This window comes from Oncorhynchus gorbuscha, unplaced genomic scaffold (assembly GCF_021184085.1).
Source record: "Oncorhynchus gorbuscha isolate QuinsamMale2020 ecotype Even-year unplaced genomic scaffold, OgorEven_v1.0 Un_scaffold_1052, whole genome shotgun sequence".
NCBI classification, from domain to species: Eukaryota; Metazoa; Chordata; class Actinopteri; order Salmoniformes; family Salmonidae; genus Oncorhynchus; species Oncorhynchus gorbuscha.
The window spans coordinates 130327-141391 of NW_025745952.1; positions in this window are offsets into that span (position 1 = coordinate 130327).

The following is an 11065-nucleotide window of genomic DNA, read 5'->3' on the forward strand; positions in this document are numbered from 1 at the left end:
CCAGTAGGGGAAACCAGTTCCAGTAGGGGAAACCAGTTCCAGTAGGGGAAAACAGTTCCAGAGGGGAAACAGTTCAGTAGGGGAAACCAGTTCCAGTAGGGGAAAACAGTTCCAGTATGGTAAACCAGTTTAGGGGAAACCAGTTCCAATAGGGGAAACCAGTTCCAGTAGGGGAAAACAGTTCCAGTAGGGGAAAACAGTTCCAGTATGGGAAACCAGTTCCAGTAGGGGAAACCAGTTCCAGTAGGGGAAACCTGTTCCAAGAAACCAGTTCCAGTAGAACCTGTTCCAGTAGGGGAAACCAGTTCCAGTAGGGGAAACCTGTTCAGTAGGGGAAACCAGTTCCAGTAGGGGAAACCAGTTCCAGTAGGGGAAAACATTCCAGTAGGGGAAACCTGTTCCATAGGGGAAAACCAGTTCCAGTAGGGAAAACCAGTTCCAGTAGGGCAACCAGTTCCAGTAGGGGAAACCAGTTCCAGTAGGGGAAAACAGTTCCAGTAGCCAGTTTCAGTTCCAAGAAACCAGTTCCAGTAGGGGAAACCAGTTCCAGTAGGGGAAACCAGTTCCAGTAGGGGAAACCAGTTCAGTAAGAAACCAGTTCCAGTAGGGGAAAACAGTTCCAGTAGGGGAAAACAGTTCCAGTAGGGGAAAACAGTTCCAATAGGGGAAAACTGTTCCAGTAGGGGAAACCAGTTCCAGTAGGGAAAACCAGTTCCAGTAGGGGAAAACAGTTCCAGTAGGGGAAACCAGTTCCAGTAGGGAAAAACAGTTCCAGTAGGGGAAAACAGTTCCAGTAGGGGAAAACCAGTTCCAGTAGGGGAAAACAGTTCCAGTAGGGGAAACCAGTTCCAGTAGGGGAAAACAGTTCCAGTATGGGAAAAACCAGTTCCAGTAGGGGAAACCAGTTCCAGTAGGGGAAACCAGTTCCAGTAGGGGAAAACAGTTCCAGTAGGGGAAACCAGTTCCATTAGGGGAAACCAGTTCCAGTAGGGGAAAACAGTTCCAGTAGGGGAAACCAGTTCCAGTAGGGGAAACCAGTTCCAGTAGGGGAAACCAGTTCCAGTAGGGGAAAAACCAGTTCCAGTAGGGGAAAAACCAGTTCCAGTAGGGAAAACCTGTTCCAGTAGGGGAAAACCAGTTCCAGTAGGGGAAACCTGTTCCAGTAGGGGAAACCAGTTCCAGTAGGGGAAACCAGTTCCAGTAGGGGAAAACAGTTCCAGTAGGGGAAACCTGTTCCAGTAGGGGAAAACCAGTTCCAGTAGGGAAAACCAGTTCCAGTAGGGGAAACCAGTTCCAGTAGGGGAAAAACCAGTTCCAGTAGGGGAAACCAGTTCCAGTAGGAAAAAAAATTCCAGTAGGGGAAACCTGTTCCAGTAGGGGAAACCAGTTCCAGTAGGGGAAACCTGTTCCAGTAGGGGAAACCAGTTCCAGTATGGGAAACCAGTTCCAGTAGGGGGAAACAGTTCCCGTATGGGAAACCAGTTCCAGTAGGGAAAAACAGTTCCAGTAGGGGAAACCAGTTCCAGTAGGGGAAAACAGTTCCAGTAGGGGAAAACAGTTCCAGTAGGGGAAAACAGTTCCAGTATGGTAAACCAGTTCCAGTAGGGGAAAACAGTTCCAGTAGGGGAAAACAGTTCCAGTAGGGGAAACCAGTTCCAGTAGGGGAAAACAGTTCCAGTAGGGGAAACCAGTTCCAGTAGGGGAAACCAGTTCCAGTATGGGAAACCAGTTCCAGTAGGGGAAACCAGTTCCAGTAGGGGAAACCAGTTCCAGTAGGGGAAACCAGTTCCAGTAGGGGAAAACAGTTCCAGTAGGGGAAACCAGTTCCAGTATGGGAAACCAGTTCCAGTATGGGAAACCAGTTCCAGTAGGGGAAACCAGTTCCAGTAGGGGAAAACAGTTCCAGTATGGGAAACCAGTTCCAGTAGGGGAAACCAGTTCCAGTAGGGGAAACCAGTTCCAGTAGGGGAAAAACCAGTTCCAGTAGGGGAAAAACCAGTTCCAGTAGGGGAAAAACCAGTTCCAGTAGGGGAAAACAGTTCCAGTAGGGGAAACCAGTTCCAGTAGGGGGAACCAGTTCCAGTAGGGGAAACCAGTTCCAGTAGGGGAAACCAGTTCCAGTAGAGGAAACCAGTTCCAGTAGGGAAAAACAGTTCCAGTAGGGGAAAACAGTTCCAGTAGGGGAAACCAGTTCCAATAGGGGAAAACTGTTCCAGTAGGGGAAACCAGTTCCAGTAGGGGAAACCAGTTCCAGTAGGGGAAAACAGTTCCAGTAGGGGAAAACAGTTCCAGTAGGGGAAAACAGTTCCAGTAGGGGAAAACAGTTCCAGTAGGGGAAACCAGTTCCAGTAGGGGGAAAACAGTTCCAGTAGGGGAAACCAGTTCCAGTAGGGGAAAACAGTTCCAGTATGGGAAAACCAGTTCCAGTAGGGGAAACCAGTTCCAGTAGGGGAAACCAGTTCCAGTAGGGGGAAAACAGTTCCAGTAGGGGAAACAGTTCCAGTAGGGGAAACCAGTTCCAGTAGGGGAAAACAGTTCCAGTATGGTAAACCAGTTCCAGTAGGGGAAACCAGTTCCAATAGGGGAAACCAGTTCCAGTAGGGGAAAACAGTTCCAGTAGGGGAAAACAGTTCCAGTATGGGAAACCAGTTCCAGTAGGGGAAACCAGTTCCAGTAGGGGAAACCTGTTCCAGTAGGGGAAACCAGTTCCAGTAGGGGAAACCTGTTCCAGTAGGGGAAACCAGTTCCAGTAGGGGAAACCTGTTCCAGTAGGGGAAACCAGTTCCAGTAGGGGAAACCAGTTCCAGTAGGGGAAAACAATTCCAGTAGGGGAAACCTGTTCCAGTAGGGGAAAACCAGTTCCAGTAGGGAAAACCAGTTCCAGTAGGGGAAACCAGTTCCAGTAGGGGAAACCAGTTCCAGTAGGGGAAAACAGTTCCAGTAGGGGAACCCAGTTCCAGTAGGGGAAAACCAGTTCCAGTAGGGGAAACCAGTTCCAGTAGGGGAAACCAGTTCCAGTAGGGGAAACCAGTTCCAGTAGAGGAAACCAGTTCCAGTAGGGGAAAACAGTTCCAGTAGGGGAAAACAGTTCCAGTAGGGGAAAACAGTTCCAATAGGGGAAAACTGTTCCAGTAGGGGAAACCAGTTCCAGTAGGGAAAACCAGTTCCAGTAGGGGAAAACAGTTCCAGTAGGGGAAACCAGTTCCAGTAGGGAAAAACAGTTCCAGTAGGGGAAAACAGTTCCAGTAGGGGAAAACCAGTTCCAGTAGGGGAAAACAGTTCCAGTAGGGGAAACCAGTTCCAGTAGGGGAAAACAGTTCCAGTATGGGAAAAACCAGTTCCAGTAGGGGAAACCAGTTCCAGTAGGGGAAACCAGTTCCAGTAGGGGAAAACAGTTCCAGTAGGGGAAACCAGTTCCAATAGGGGAAACCAGTTCCAGTAGGGGAAAACAGTTCCAGTAGGGGAAACCAGTTCCAGTAGGGGAAACCAGTTCCAGTAGGGGAAACCAGTTCCAGTAGGGGAAAAACCAGTTCCAGTAGGGAAAACCTGTTCCAGTAGGGGAAACCAGTTCCAGTAGGGGAAACCTGTTCCAGTAGGGGAAACCAGTTCCAGTAGGGGAAACCAGTTCCAGTAGGGGAAAACAGTTCCAGTAGGGGAAACCTGTTCCAGTAGGGGAAAACCAGTTCCAGTAGGGAAAACCAGTTCCAGTAGGGGAAACCAGTTCCAGTAGGGGAAAAACCAGTTCCAGTAGGGGAAACCAGTTCCAGTAGGAAAAAAAATTCCAGTAGGGGAAACCTGTTCCAGTAGGGGAAACCAGTTCCAGTAGGGGAAACCTGTTCCAGTAGGGGAAACCAGTTCCAGTATGGGAAACCAGTTCCAGTAGGGGGAAACAGTTCCCGTATGGGAAACCAGTTCCAGTAGGGAAAAACAGTTCCAGTAGGGGAAACCAGTTCCAGTAGGGGAAAACAGTTCCAGTAGGGGAAAACAGTTCCAGTAGGGGAAAACAGTTCCAGTATGGTAAACCAGTTCCAGTAGGGGAAAACAGTTCCAGTAGGGGAAAACAGTTCCAGTAGGGGAAACCAGTTCCAGTAGGGGAAAACAGTTCCAGTAGGGGAAACCAGTTCCAGTAGGGGAAACAGTTCCAGTAGGGGAAAACAGTTCCAGTAGGGGAAAACAGTTCCAGTAGGGGAAACCAGTTCCAGTAGGGGAAACCAGTTCCAGTAGGGGAAACCTGTTCCAGTAGGGGAAACCAGTTCCAGTAGGGAAAACCTGTTCCAGTAGGGGAAACCAGTTCCAGTAGGGGAAACCTGTTCCAGTAGGGGAAACCAGTTCCAGTAGGGGAAACCAGTTCCAGTAGGGGAAAACAATTCCAGTAGGGGAAACCTGTTCCAGTAGGGGAAAACCAGTTTCAGTAGGGAAAACCAGTTCCAGTAGGGGAAACCAGTTCCAGTAGGGGAAACCAGTTCCAGTAGGGGAAAACAGTTCCAGTAGGGGAAACCAGTTCCAGTAGGGGAAAACCAGTTCCAGTAGGGGAAAACAGTTCCAGTAGGGGAAAACAGTTCCAGTGGGGGAAACCAGTTCCAGTAGGGGAAACCAGTTCCAGTAGGGGAAAAACCAGTTCCAGTAGGGAAAACCTGTTCCAGTAGGGGAAACCAGTTCCAGTAGGGGAAACCTGTTCCAGTAGGGGAAACCAGTTCCAGTAGGGGAAACCAGTTCCAGTAGGGGAAAACAGTTCCAGTAGGGGAAACCTGTTCCAGTAGGGGAAAACCAGTTCCAGTAGGGAAAACCAGTTCCAGTAGGGGAAACCAGTTCCAGTAGGGGAAAACAGTTCCAGTAGGGGAAACCAGTTCCAGTAGGGGAAACCAGTTCCAGTAGGGGAAACCAGTTCCAGTAGGGGAAACCTGTTCCAGTAGGGGAAACCAGTTCCAGTAGGGGAAAACAATTCCAGTAGGGGAAACCAGTTCCAGTAGGGGAAAACCTGTTCCAGTAGGGGAAACCAGTTCCAGTAGGGGAAACCTGTTCCAGTAGGGGAAAACCAGTTCCAGTAGGGGAAACCAGTTCCAGTAGGGGAAAACAATTCCAGTAGGGGAAACCTGTTCCAGTAGGGGAAAACCAGTTTCAGTAGGGAAAACCAGTTCCAGTAGGGGAAACCAGTTCCAGTAGGGGAAACCAGTTCCAGTAGGGGAAAACAGTTCCAGTAGGGGAAACCAGTTCCAGTAGGGGAAAACCAGTTCCAGTAGGGGAAAACAGTTCCAGTAGGGGAAAACAGTTCCAGTAGGGGAAACCAGTTCCAGTGGGGGAAACCAGTTCCAGTAGGGGAAACCAGTTCCAGTAGGGGAAAAAAACCAGTTCCAGTAGGGAAAACCTGTTCCAGTAGGGGAAAACCAGTTCCAGTAGGGGAAACCTGTTCCAGTAGGGGAAACCAGTTCCAGTAGGGGAAACCAGTTCCAGTAGGGGAAAACAGTTCCAGTAGGGGAAACCTGTTCCAGTAGGGGAAAACCAGTTCCAGTAGGGAAAACCAGTTCCAGTAGGGGAAACCAGTTCCAGTAGGGGAAAACAGTTCCAGTAGGGGAAACCAGTTCCAGTAGGGGAAACCAGTTCCAGTAGGGGAAACCAGTTCCAGTAGGGGAAACCAGTTCCAGTAGGGGAAAACAGTTCCAGTAGGGGAAACCAGTTCCAGTAGGGGAAAACAGTTCCAGTATGGGAAAAACCAGTTCCAGTAGGGGAAACCAGTTCCAGTAGGGGAAACCAGTTCCAGTAGGGGAAAACAGTTCCAGTAGGGGAAACCAGTTCCAGTAGGGGAAACCAGTTCCAGTAGGGGAAACCAGTTCCAGTAGGGGAAAACAGTTCCAGTATGGGAAAAACCAGTTCCAGTAGGGGAAACCAGTTCCAGTAGGGGAAACCAGTTCCAGTAGGGGAAAACAGTTCCAGTAGGGGAAACCAGTTCCAATAGGGGAAACCAGTTCCAGTAGGGGAAACCAGTTCCAGTAGGGGAAAACAGTTCCAGTATGGGAAAAACCAGTTCCAGTAGGGGAAACCAGTTCCAGTAGGGGAAACCAGTTCCAGTAGGGGAAAACAGTTCCAGTAGGGGAAACCAGTTCCAATAGGGGAAACCAGTTCCAGTAGGGGAAACCAGTTCCAGTAGGGGAAACCAGTTCCAGTAGGGGAAAAACCAGTTCCAGTAGGGGAAACCAGTTCCAGTAGGGGAAAAACCAGTTCCAGTAGGGGAAAAACCAGTTCCAGTAGGGAAAACCTGTTCCAGTAGGGGAAAACCAGTTCCAGTAGGGGAAACCTGTTCCAGTAGGGGAAACCAGTTCCAGTAGGGGAAAACAGTTCCAGTAGGGTAAACCTGTTCCAGTAGGGGAAAACCAGTTCCAGTAGGGAAAACCAGTTCCAGTAGGGGAAACCAGTTCCAGTAGGGGAAAACCAGTTCCAGTAGGGGAAACCAGTTCCAGTAGGAAAAAAATTCCAGTAGGGGAAACCTGTTCCAGTAGGGGAAAACCAGTAGGGGAAACCTGTTCCAGTAGGGGAAACCAGTTCCAGTATGGGAAACCAGTTCCAGTAGGGGGAAACAGTTCCCGTATGGGAAACCAGTTCCAGTAGGGAAAAACAGTTCCAGTAGGGGAAACCAGTTCCAGTAGGGGAAAACAGTTCCAGTAGGGGAAAACAGTTCCAGTAGGGGAAAACAGTTCCAGTATGGTAAACCAGTTCCAGTAGGGGAAACCAGTTCCAGTAGGGGAAAACAGTTCCAGTAGGGGAAACCAGTTCCAGTAGGGGAAAACAGTTCCAGTAGGGGAAACCAGTTCCAGTAGGGGAAAACAGTTCCAGTAGGGGAAACCAGTTCCAGTAGGGGAAAAAATTCCAGTAGGGGAAACCTGTTCCAGTAGGGGAAACCAGTTCCAGTAGGGGGAAACACCAGTTCCAGTAGGGAAAACAGTTCCAGTAGGGGAAACCAGTTCCAGTAGGGGAAAACAGTTCCAGTAGGGGAAAACAGTTCCAGTAGGGGAAAACCAGTTCCAGTAGGGGAAACCAGTTCCAGTAGGGGAAAACAGTTCCAGTAGGGGAAACCAGTTCCAGTAGGGGAAACCAGTTCCAGTAGGGGAAACCAGTTCCAGTAGGGGAAAACCAGTTCCAGTAGGGGAAACCAGTTCCAGTAGGGGAAAACCAGTTCCAGTAGGGGAAAACCAGTTCCAGTAGGGAAACCTGTTCCAGTAGGGGAAAACCAGTTCCAGTAGGGGAAACCAGTTCCAGTAGGGGAAACCAGTTCCAGTAGGGGAAAACAGTTCCAGTAGGGTAAACCTGTTCCAGTAGGGGAAAACCAGTTCCAGTAGGGAAAACCAGTTCCAGTAGGGGAAACCAGTTCCAGTAGGGGAAAACCAGTTCCAGTAGGGGAAAAGTTCCAGTAGGTTCCAGTAGGGGAAACCAGTTCCAGTAGGGGAAACCAGTTCCAGTAGGGGAAACCTGTTCCAGTAGGGGAAACCAGTTCCAGTTGGGAAACCAGTTCCAGTAGGGGAAACAATGGGAAACCAGTTCCAGTAGGGAAAACAGTTCCAGTAGGGGAAACCAGTTCCAGTAGGGGAAAACAGTTCCAGTAGGGGAAAACAGTTCCAGTAGGGAAAACAGTTCCAGTATGGTAAACCAGTTCCAGTAGGGGAAACCAGTTCCAGTAGGGGAAAACAGTTCCAGTAGGGGAAACCAGTTCCAGTAGGGGAAAACAGTTCCAGTAGGGGAAACCAGTTCAGTAGGGGAAAACAGTTCCAGTAGGGGAAACCAGTTCCAGTAGGGGTTCCAGTAGGGGAAACCTGTTCCAGTAGGGGAAACCAGTTCCAGTAGGGGAAAACCAGTTCCAGTTAGGGGAAAACAGTTCCAGTAGGGGAAACCAGTTCCAGTAGGGGAAAACAGTTCCAGTAGGGGAAAACAGTTCCAGTAGGGGAAAAAGTTCCAGTTAACCAGTTCCAGTAGGGGAAACCAGTTCCAGTAGGGGAAAACAGTTCCAGTAGGGGAAACCAGTTCCAGTAGGGGAAACAGTTCCAGTAGGGGAAACCAGTTCCAGTAGGGGAAACCAGTTCCAGTAGGGGAAAACAGTTCCAGTAGGGGAAACCAGTTCCAGTAGGGGAAAACCAGTAGGGGAACCAGTTCCAGTAGGGGAAAACAGTTCCAGTAGGGGAAAACAGTTCCAGTAGGGGAAAACAGTTCCAGTAGGGGAAACCAGTTCCAGGGGAAAAGTTCCAGTAGGGGAAAGTTCCAGTAGGGGAAACCAGTTCCAGTAGGGGAAACCAGTTCCAGTAGGGGAAACCAGTTCCAGTAGGGGAAAACAGTTCCAGTAGGGGAAACCAGTTCCAGTAGGGGAAACCAGTTCCAGTAGAAAACAATTCCAGTAGGGGAAACCAGTTCCAGTAGGGGAAAACAGTTCCAGTAGGGAAAACCAGTTCCAGTAGGGAAACCAGTTCCAGTAGGGGAAACCAGTTCCAGTAGGGGAAAACAGTTCCAGTAGGGGAAACCAGTTCCAGTAGGGGAAACCAGTTCCAGTAGGGGAAAACAGTTCCAGTAGGGGAAAACAGTTCCAGTAGGGGAAACCAGTTCCAGTAGGGGAAACCAGTTCCAGTAGGGGAAACCAGTTCCAGTAGGGGAAAAACCAGTTCCAGTAGGGGAAAAACCAGTTCCAGTAGGGAAAACCTGTTCCAGTAGGGGAAAAACCAGTAGGGGAAAGTTCCAGTAGGGGAAAACCAGTAGGGGAAACCAGTTCCAGTAGGGGAAAACCAGTTCCAGTAGGGAAACCTGTTCCAGTAGGGGAAAACCAGTTCCAGTAGGGAAACCAGTTCCAGTAGGGGAAACCAGTTCCAGTAGGGGAAAACAGTTCCAGTAGGGGAAACCTGTTCCAGTAGGGGAAAACCAGTTCCAGTAGGGAAAACCAGTTCCAGTAGGGGAAACCAGTTCCAGTAGGGGAAAACCAGTTCCAGTAGGGGAAACCAGTTCCAGTAGGAAAAAAAATTCCAGTAGGGGAAACCTGTTCCAGTAGGGGAAACCAGTTCCAGTAGGGGAAACCTGTTCCAGTAGGGGAAACCAGTTCCAGTATGGGAAACCAGTTCCAGTAGGGGGAAACAGTTCCCGTATGGGAAACCAGTTCCAGTAGGGAAAAACAGTTCCAGTAGGGGAAACCAGTTCCAGTAGGGAAAAAACAGTTCCAGTAGGGGAAAACAGTTCCAGTAGGGGAAAACAGTTCCAGTATGGTAAACCAGTTCCAGTAGGGGAAACCAGTTCCAGTAGGGGAAAACAGTTCCAGTAGGGGAAACCAGTTCCAGTAGGGGAAAACAGTTCCAGTAGGGGAAACCAGTTCCAGTAGGGGAAAACAGTTCCAGTAGGGGAAACCAGTTCCAGTAGGGGAAAACAATTCCAGTAGGGGAAACCTGTTCCAGTAGGGGAAACCAGTTCCAGTAGGGGGAAACAGTTCCCGTATGGGAAACCAGTTCCAGTAGGGAAAAACAGTTCCAGTAGGGGAAACCAGTTCCAGTAGGGGAAAACAGTTCCAGTAGGGGAAAACAGTTCCAGTAGGGGAAAACAGTTCCAGTATGGTAACCAGTTCCAGTAGGGGAAACCAGTTCCAGTAGGGGAAAACAGTTCCAGTAGGGGAAACCAGTTCCAGTAGGGGAAACAGTTCCAGTAGGGGAAACCAGTTCCAGTAGGGGAAACCAGTTCCAGTAGGGGAAAACAGTTCCAGTAGGGGAAACCAGTTCCAGTAGGGGAAAACAGTTCCAGTAGGGGAAACCAGTTCCAGTAGGGGAAAACAGTTCCAGTAGGGGAAAACAGTTCCAGTAGGGGAAAACAGTTCCAGTAGGGGAAACCAGTTCCAGTAGGGGAAACCAGTTCCAGTAGGGGAAACCTGTTCCAGTAGGGGAAACCAGTTCCAGTAGGGGAAACCTGTTCCAGTAGGGGAAACCAGTTCCAGTAGGGGAAAACAGTTCCAGTAGGGGAAACCAGTTCCAGTAGGGGAAACCAGTTCCAGTAGGGGAAAACAATTCCAGTAGGGGAAACCTGTTCCAGTAGGGGAAAACCAGTTCCAGTAGGGAAAACCAGTTCCAGTAGGGAAAACCAGTTCCAGTAGGGGAAACCAGTTCCAGTAGGGGAAAACAGTTCCAGTAGGGGAACCCAGTTCCAGTAGGGGAAAACCAGTTCCAGTAGGGGAAAACAGTTCCAGTAGGGGAAAACAGTTCCAGTAGGGGAAACCAGTTCCAGTAGGGGAAACCAGTTCCAGTAGGGGAAACCAGTTCCAGTAGGGGAAAAACCAGTTCCAGTAGGGGAAAAACCAGTTCCAGTAGGGAAAACCTGTTCCAGTAGGGGAAAACCAGTTCCAGTAGGGGAAACCTGTTCCAGTAGGGGAAACCAGTTCCAGTAGGGGAAACCAGTTCCAGTAGGGGAAAACAGTTCCAGTAGGGGAAACCTGTTCCAGTAGGGGAAAACCAGTTCCAGTAGGGAAAACCAGTTCCAGTAGGGGAAACCAGTTCCAGTAGGGGAAACCAGTTCCAGTAGGAAAAAAAATTCCAGTAGGGGAAACCTGTTCCAGTAGGGGAAACCAGTTCCAGTAGGGGAAACCTGTTCCAGTAGGGGAAACCAGTTCCAGTATGGGAAACCAGTTCCAGTAGGGGGAAACAGTTCCCGTATGGGAAACCAGTTCCAGTAGGGGAAACCAGTTCCAGTAGGGGAAACCAGTTCCAGTAGGGGAAAACAGTTCCAGTAGGGGAAACCAGTTCCAGTAGGGGAAAACAGTTCCAGTAGGGTAAACCAGTTCCAGTAGGGGAAACCAGTTCCAGTAGGGGAAAACAGTTCCAGTAGGGGAAACCAGTTCCAGTAGGGGAAACCAGTTCCAGTAGGGGAAAACAGTTCCAGTAGGGGAAAACAGTTCCAGTAGGGGAAACCAGTTCCAGTAGGGGAAACCTGTTCCAGTAGGGGAAACCTGTTGTTCATTGTTTGACAGAAATCTCATCTTTACTGGACGATGTGAGACCAGGAAGTAGTAGAGAAGTCTGGAGTTCTGACGAACAGCTGTCCTGTTCTATTTCCTTCATTT